Genomic DNA, 7,118 nt, shown 5'->3' on the forward strand with positions numbered 1-7,118 from the left:
CCAGCTAAGGCACCTTGCTAAGACAAGTTATTAAAAGAATTTATGAAGTTGTATATTTGCAATAAGCTTATCTTACCGCCATGTCCTTTTCTGTCAAATTTCTGTCCTGTGACTCAGCTACCACAGTCACGTATCCATTAAAGGAAAACAAAAATTTAACAGTTCTTTAACTTACTGATCTCATCTAACTAATGAACATCAAGCATGATGGACATACGTCACCAGATAGCAGTTACAAGACACCAAATCTCTCATAGCTAGCTCTGGGAGCTACATTATTTAGTAAGTCATGGAAGAGAGAAGTGTACCCTCAACCATAACCCCTGTTTGTGCTGGGTACTCAGCTTACAAGTTTACTTGCTAAAGGCTGATTGAAGCAGCTTTTGTTTCAAAATTCTATAGAAAAATAAACTTATCCTTAGTAAAAGGATCCATCTCAGAGTCCCAGAAAACTGTCTGGAGGATATGGGTAATTAGTATTTAACGAAAGAAGAAATTTGTTAAATATTTCATGGATTATCCCAAGCAGGCTGAGTACCAGACAATACCTGTTATTCAGGACCAAGCTGATGTTCTGTCATTATCAGCTTCTGCTATACTCACATACAGAATACATCTGTAATAAAAGAAGCATGCAAAATTTGCTCTTGTGAAATTTCAAACATGAATCTCAATGTGAATAATAAAAATAAAAACAAAGTTTTAGAGTTTACTATTGAGAGCTATCAAAGAATTATAAAACATAAATCCAGACTTCAGGGATTTACAGTCTGTTCAGATGCTCTGGTTCTCACCTTTTCTGTGAACCAACATCACCTGAGATGTCCTTAGCACTGCAGATTCTTAAGGGCCCACTTGGGGAGTTTCAGCTAGTTTCAATCGGTCTGGAATTTCAACTGGGAACTGGCCTTCTTAGAAAGCACCAAGAGGTGATTCTGATGCCCGAAGCCTATGAACCGACCGTTAAAAAATAAAACTTAGGGGCCGGGCACAGTGGCTCACGCCTGTAATCCCAGCAGTTTGGGAAGCTGAGGTGGGAGGATCACAAGGTCAGAAGATCGAGACCATCCTGGCTAACACGGTGAAACCCCGTCTCTACTAAAAAACAAAAAATTAGCTGGCATGGTGTCAGTGCCTGTAATCCCAGCTACTCTGGAGGCTGAGGCAGGAGAATCGCTTGAACCTGGGAGGTGGAGGTTGCAGTGAGCCGAGATTGCACCACTGTACTCCAGTCTGGGTGACAGAGCAAGACTCTGTCTCAAATAAAATAAAATAAAACTAAAAAGTAAATAAAACTTAGCTACATCAGCAGAAATATTAATGAACTGGAGAAGACACAACGCCATTCATTAATTCAATACCTGCTTGAGGATTGCTTGCTATGGAGAAGGTGCTATGCTAAGTACTCATAAAGCCTTCATAAAACAACACATACAAACAGAAAATCACAAATGTTGACAAGGGTGTGTAGAAATTTGAACCCTTGTGCATTGCTGTAGGCAATGTAAATGATGCAGCCTTTCTGAAGACACTATGGTGGTTTCTTAAAAAATGAAACATACAACTACCATCTGACCCAGCAATTCTGTTTATAGATATGTAGCTAAAAGCTTTGAAAGTAGAAACTCAAACAAATATTAGCACAGCAATGTCCATAGCAGCATTATTCACAATAGCAAAAATTGGAAACAACCCAAATGCCCCTTAAAAAGAGGAAATTTTGGCATACAATGCAATGTGGATGAAACTTAAAGATATTATATTAACTGAAGTCAGTTACAAATAATAAAATATTATGTGATTCCACTACTACATGGTACATAGAATAGTCAAATTCATAAAGACAGAATGTCAAATAGTAGTTACTGGGGACTGAGAGGAGAGAGAAATGGGGAATTTTTTTTTATTAATAAGTACATAGTTTCAGTTTGGGATGCTGAGAGAGTTCTGGAGATGGATTGTGGTGATGATTGTACACCAGTGTGAAAGTACTTAAGGTCCCTGAGTGGTACACAGATGTTCTTCAATTTATGATGAGACTCTGTACTAATAAACCCATTGTAAATTGAAAATATAAATTAAAAATGCTTTTAATACACCTCGCCCACGGGTCATTACAGTTTAGCCTAGCCCACCTTAAACGTGTTCGGTATACTTACATTAGCCTACAGAAGGCAAAATCAGCTAAACCTATCTTAAAATACAGTGTAGAATACATCACGTAATTTATTGAATACTCTACTGAAAGTGTAATACAGAATGGTTGTATGGGTACAAATTCAAAATCTGAAGTACAGTTTCTACTAAATGCATGTTGCTTTTACACCATCATAAAGTGAAAAATCATTCAATCAAACCAGTAAGCCGGGGACAGTGTATACTCAAACATGTTTAAAATTGTAAATTCCATGTTATGTATATTTTACCACAAGAAAACAACTGACAAAAACATGTTAAAAATCATGAAAACAGTGATCAGGGAGTGTAGAATGTACACTGGTAAATGTCTGTTATGATAAAATAAATTAAAATAGGCTTCCTAATGAAGATAATTTTTGTGCATGTTGAATGCAAAGGGATCCAGCCTCTGGTGCCTCTCCTCCCTGCAACACACACAAATTAAAGGGAAATTGCAAGTTGGTAATTTGTTATGTAATACAAATATCAGCTCATCTGAAACACGACAGTAGATAGAATCAGATATTGCTAAAATTTTCTCAGTAATGAGAAAACCATTTATAAGATTTTTTTCCTTGAGCAATGAACAACAATAACAAAAAAAATAAAATTAAAATTACATCCTTATTCAATAAATACATGACATTGAGACTGAGAGGGGTGCAGTTGGATGATGTGAAAATATGGATGTGCTGCTTATAGTGTAGCAGCAAAAACAACAGAAGTAGGGCTTACCATGCCAAGACTGTTGTTAAAGATTTTCTATTTAGCACTATATGGCCTTGAGCTTTGGTTTCCTTCAGGATAAAATGGGACTCATAATGCCTTTCCTGACCTGGAATTAGAGGGAATACATGCAACTTTGAAAAAGGTTTGCAAAATATCAGAATAATTTATTTATGCAGTACTAGAAATGGTTCAATAGAGACTTGAACACTATGGTAATACTAATCAAAACATATTTAAAATTTTCCTATAAGGTTGTAAATTCATTTTAAATTTACAAAATTGAATTAATTTTAAATATTTAATGGAGACAAATTATCTATTAAGGGTAGATTTGATTTTCAGAAATAGAGTTAGCCTAAGACCATTAAAATGGAATAAAATGGTTCATTTTATGCTCTTTGAAAACTCCCAGAAATGCTCAGATGAGGGCCAGCTGTCCAGAGTGGCAAACGTGTTCTTGATACTAAGGTCAGTTCCCTTGTTCTCTCAGGACCTTAGTTTCTTTACACATATATAAATCAGTGGTCATTTATGGTGTTTCAGGTTAAAATAGTTTGGGCATGGGGGCTCATGCCTATAATCCCAGTGCTTTGGGAGGCCAAGGCAGGAGGACTGCTTGAGGCCAGGATTTCCAGACAAGCCTGGGCAGCACAGCAAGACCCCATCTCTACAAAAAATTAAAAGAAAATAGCTGAACATGGTATTGTGTACCTGTAGTCCCAGTTACATGAGAGGGAGAGACAGAAAAAACCCTTGAGTCCAGGAGTTTGAGGCTGCAGTGAGCTATTATCCTGCCACTGCACTCCAGACTGGGAACAGGGTGAGACTCTGTCTCTGATATGGTTTGGCTCTGTGTCCCCACCCAAATCTCATCTCACATTGTAATTCCCATGTGTCAGGGAGGGACCTGGTGGGAGGTGATTGGATCACTGGGGTGGCTTCCTTCATGCTGTTCTCCTGACAGTGAGTGAGTTCTCATGAGATCTGGTGGTTTTAGAGTGGCAGTTCCCCCTGTGCTCTTGCTCTCTCCTGCCACCATGTAAGATGTGCCTTGTTTCCCCTTCACCTTCTGCCATGATTGTAAGTTAGGCCTCCCAGCCATGTGTAATTGTGCATCAATTACCTCTTTCTTTATAAATTTCCCAGTCTCAAGTATTCTTTATAGTAGTGTTAAAGTGGACTAATACAGTTTTCTAAAATAGAAAAAAACATATATATGTCCCAGTTTATTCTCTAAGTGTAATGGCAATAGTAGAAAGTGTGAAACAGTCTGACTTTTCTAAAACTTCCATTTCTTTACCTTTACATGTTCAGGACCCCTGGCCTGAGGGGTGACATCAAACATTCTGGGTCCTATTTTGGGACATTGATTTGGATAACGAAGATTGACAATCTACAATCCCTGGTGGATGTCACAAAGCTGCTTAGGATGAGGCACCATTGTAGTCTCTTGGGGAAATGATACATTAGGTTAGATCCAGGTGGTGCTGCTGCAGTTGCCAGAGCTGCAATGCCTAACGGAGGGAGAATGAGAGGCCACAAAAGCTGGGCCAGGAAGTAAAGCAGCCCTTAGGAGGTTGACACACAGCTCCAGGCTGAGAATCAGAAGTCCAGGGAAGAAGAAGAACAAGGAGAAGAAGGTGGAGATGGGGCATACCCCAAAAAGGAGAAGAAATCTAGACTCAGATGAGAATGAAAATGAAGAAAATGACTACTAGCAAAAGCACAAAGACATGGAAGGACTCATTAACATTAAGAACCCCAAGCAGGTAGGATAGACAACCAGAAGGGTCAAACAAGTGGATCTGGACCTGCTAAAGGAGATTTTAAGGAGAAAATGCACTAGCAGAGAAGACAGAGCAAGCCAAGGTGGGCCTTGCCTGGCTGGTGATCACCTGGAAACAGTGGGAGAAGGCTGCCAGGAAGAGGGAATTTGAGAGGAAAGCAAAATATGGTGCCACATTGTCGGGAAAATGAACATGGTTGCTCCCTTTGAAAAAATAAACACCACCTGCAGGAGGAGAGGCCAGGGACCTGGGCCAGAACCTCTGCTGTGTCTCACCTACCCTGTGCCCTGGCTCACTGCAGCAGCCCTTCAAGGCCAGAAGCCCCACGGCCCAGAGCATCCTCTTCATCTTGGCACAGAAATTGTTTAGGGAGGTGTCTGGGGGTGAGTGGGGGGAGAGTGGAGGAGGGACAGCTGTTATCTCTGAGACAGAAAGATGCAGGAGAGCATTTCATATGTAACAGTTTGAATGTTTTTTGCTGTTTTTAGAATTCAGAACCCTTGTTGGGGTGCCTGAGAAGTGGAGTAAGAAGAGCTTCCATTTGTCTGGTAGATCGCATGTTAGTGGACGGTTATGCCAGGAGGCAGCTGCTGAGGGGTTTGCAACAACCGGCCCTGGTCTATATGCCTGAATGCTCATTCAGAATGGGGCTGTTATCGGCAGGCTCATGCCCCTGGGTCCCTGAGGGTCATGGCTTTGTCCCTGGCCAGTCCTCTCTGACCGGACTCAATGGAAGGAAGGAAGAAAGCAGAATTGCCCAAATGCTTTCTTTGGGTGATGCTGTTTTTGTTAAATTTCTTCCCCAGAAGTCCCTATCTTTCAGTGTCCAGAAATATACTATATAGCCAAACTCAATGTGTTTTGAGTCTGAGAGATTAACTATTTTTTCCCTGGGCACATTGCTGCCCCAGATAAAATTGTTTCTCTTAGTTAGAAAAACAAATGAATAACTAGAGATTCTAGCAGCAGTATCTGTCACTAAGTGCTAGCCTGAATTCGTTGATGCTCCTGTGATTCTATGCTAATTTAATGTATATTACTTAAAGGAAATAGGGAGAGAGAAGCAAAATATTGTCCTGTCAGAAACTATCTAAAGAGAAGCATGTATGTGTAGAAAAAATTATGAAAGAAATGGTTTTTCTTAGGAAAATCTTACCTTTTTTCTAGATGTCCCAATCCCTACCAGATGTTCCCTTTTGTCTGCCAGGTTTCTCCAAATAATCCTGACTTCCTGGATACATCCTGACTTCCTGGATACACCCACATAGAAACAGGTTGGGTTCTAGAAGAATTTGTCTGTTCTGTGTTCCATCAGAATCAGATTATCTCAGTATTTTGGAACAGGTTAATCTGCTGCAGTTGAATTAATGAATGCTGCTGAGTTAGCTATTATCATTTTTTTCCTACATATTCTTAAAGGTAAGTTTTAACTCAAAGACCCATAGTGACCAAGAGGTCACTATAGGGCTGAGATACACTTTAATTATCACTGTGCCTCAAGTTCCATACACATACAAATAAACCTAATATTTAATTCAAAGTCATTTGTGAGGGTTTGGGACACTTGACATTTTTGGATAATGATGATGAACACGGAGTCCAGATTCAAAGTAACTGGCTTCAAATTCCTATTCAAACACTAGTATATGACATTAGATGTATTATTTAATGTATCTAAACATTAGTTTCCTCACTTGAAAATTGAGATGATAATAGTATGTTCTAACTATACTGTTGTGAGATGATCAAAATAAATGAAATCATGTTCATAAAGAACTTAGGATAGTACTTGGTACGAAGCAAGCGATCAGCGGATGTTAGCTTTTATTAGCAGTATTTAAGTATAGTTATTTGCACCCAAAAAGTGCTTAGAGATATCAGTTATCATCTTCTACAAACTATAGGAGACCACAGTTTCTGAGATAATTTTATTTCACATATAGTAAACTATATACTATTTCAAATGAGTGAAGTCTTTCTCTTCACAGACTATTATTGCAGAGTCTAATTAACCTCTTGATCCTTATTTGGTTATCTAATAGCTGTTTATTCCAATCTGGGGTTTTTATATGTAAGGGGTTCAGTGATACACTACTAAAGACAACATTGATTTTTTTGTGTAAAGGAATTCAATAGCAAAAATGCATTTTAATATAATAAATTAAACCTTATATCTTTAATCAATGAATTTTCATACATAAAAATGACCATAAATTATATAAATAACTGCAGTGCTTAGCCAGTATTCAAAATGTAGGTTTCAGAAATCTTGTTTGAAAGCTTAAAATATAGGGCAGTTATGATATGGTATTTGGAGAAGATACAGGGTGTGATATAAAGGTTCGATTGCAAGCCTAATGTTATAAATTGGTCACATTTTGAACTGCGAATTCTGGTGACTTCATTATTTCTTCAAGAGTTTGC

At 38.6% G+C, this 7,118-nt stretch overlaps 1 protein-coding gene across 1 annotated transcript in view; it reads right to left on the bottom strand.

Annotated features, from left to right (window-relative positions):
• Positions 1-5,935, bottom strand: part of XIRP2 (xin actin binding repeat containing 2) — a 372,350-nt gene extending 366,415 nt beyond the window's left edge. The window contains exon 1 of the mRNA XM_032755484.2: positions 5,851-5,935. The gene's annotated coding sequence lies outside the window, so the exon portion shown is untranslated. The remainder of the gene's footprint in view (positions 1-5,850) is intronic.
• Positions 5,936-7,118: the final 1,183 nt, after the last annotated feature.

Source organism: Hylobates moloch, unplaced genomic scaffold (genome assembly GCF_009828535.3).
Source record: "Hylobates moloch isolate HMO894 unplaced genomic scaffold, HMol_V3 SCAFFOLD_1, whole genome shotgun sequence".
Taxonomy (NCBI): Eukaryota; Metazoa; Chordata; class Mammalia; order Primates; family Hylobatidae; genus Hylobates; species Hylobates moloch.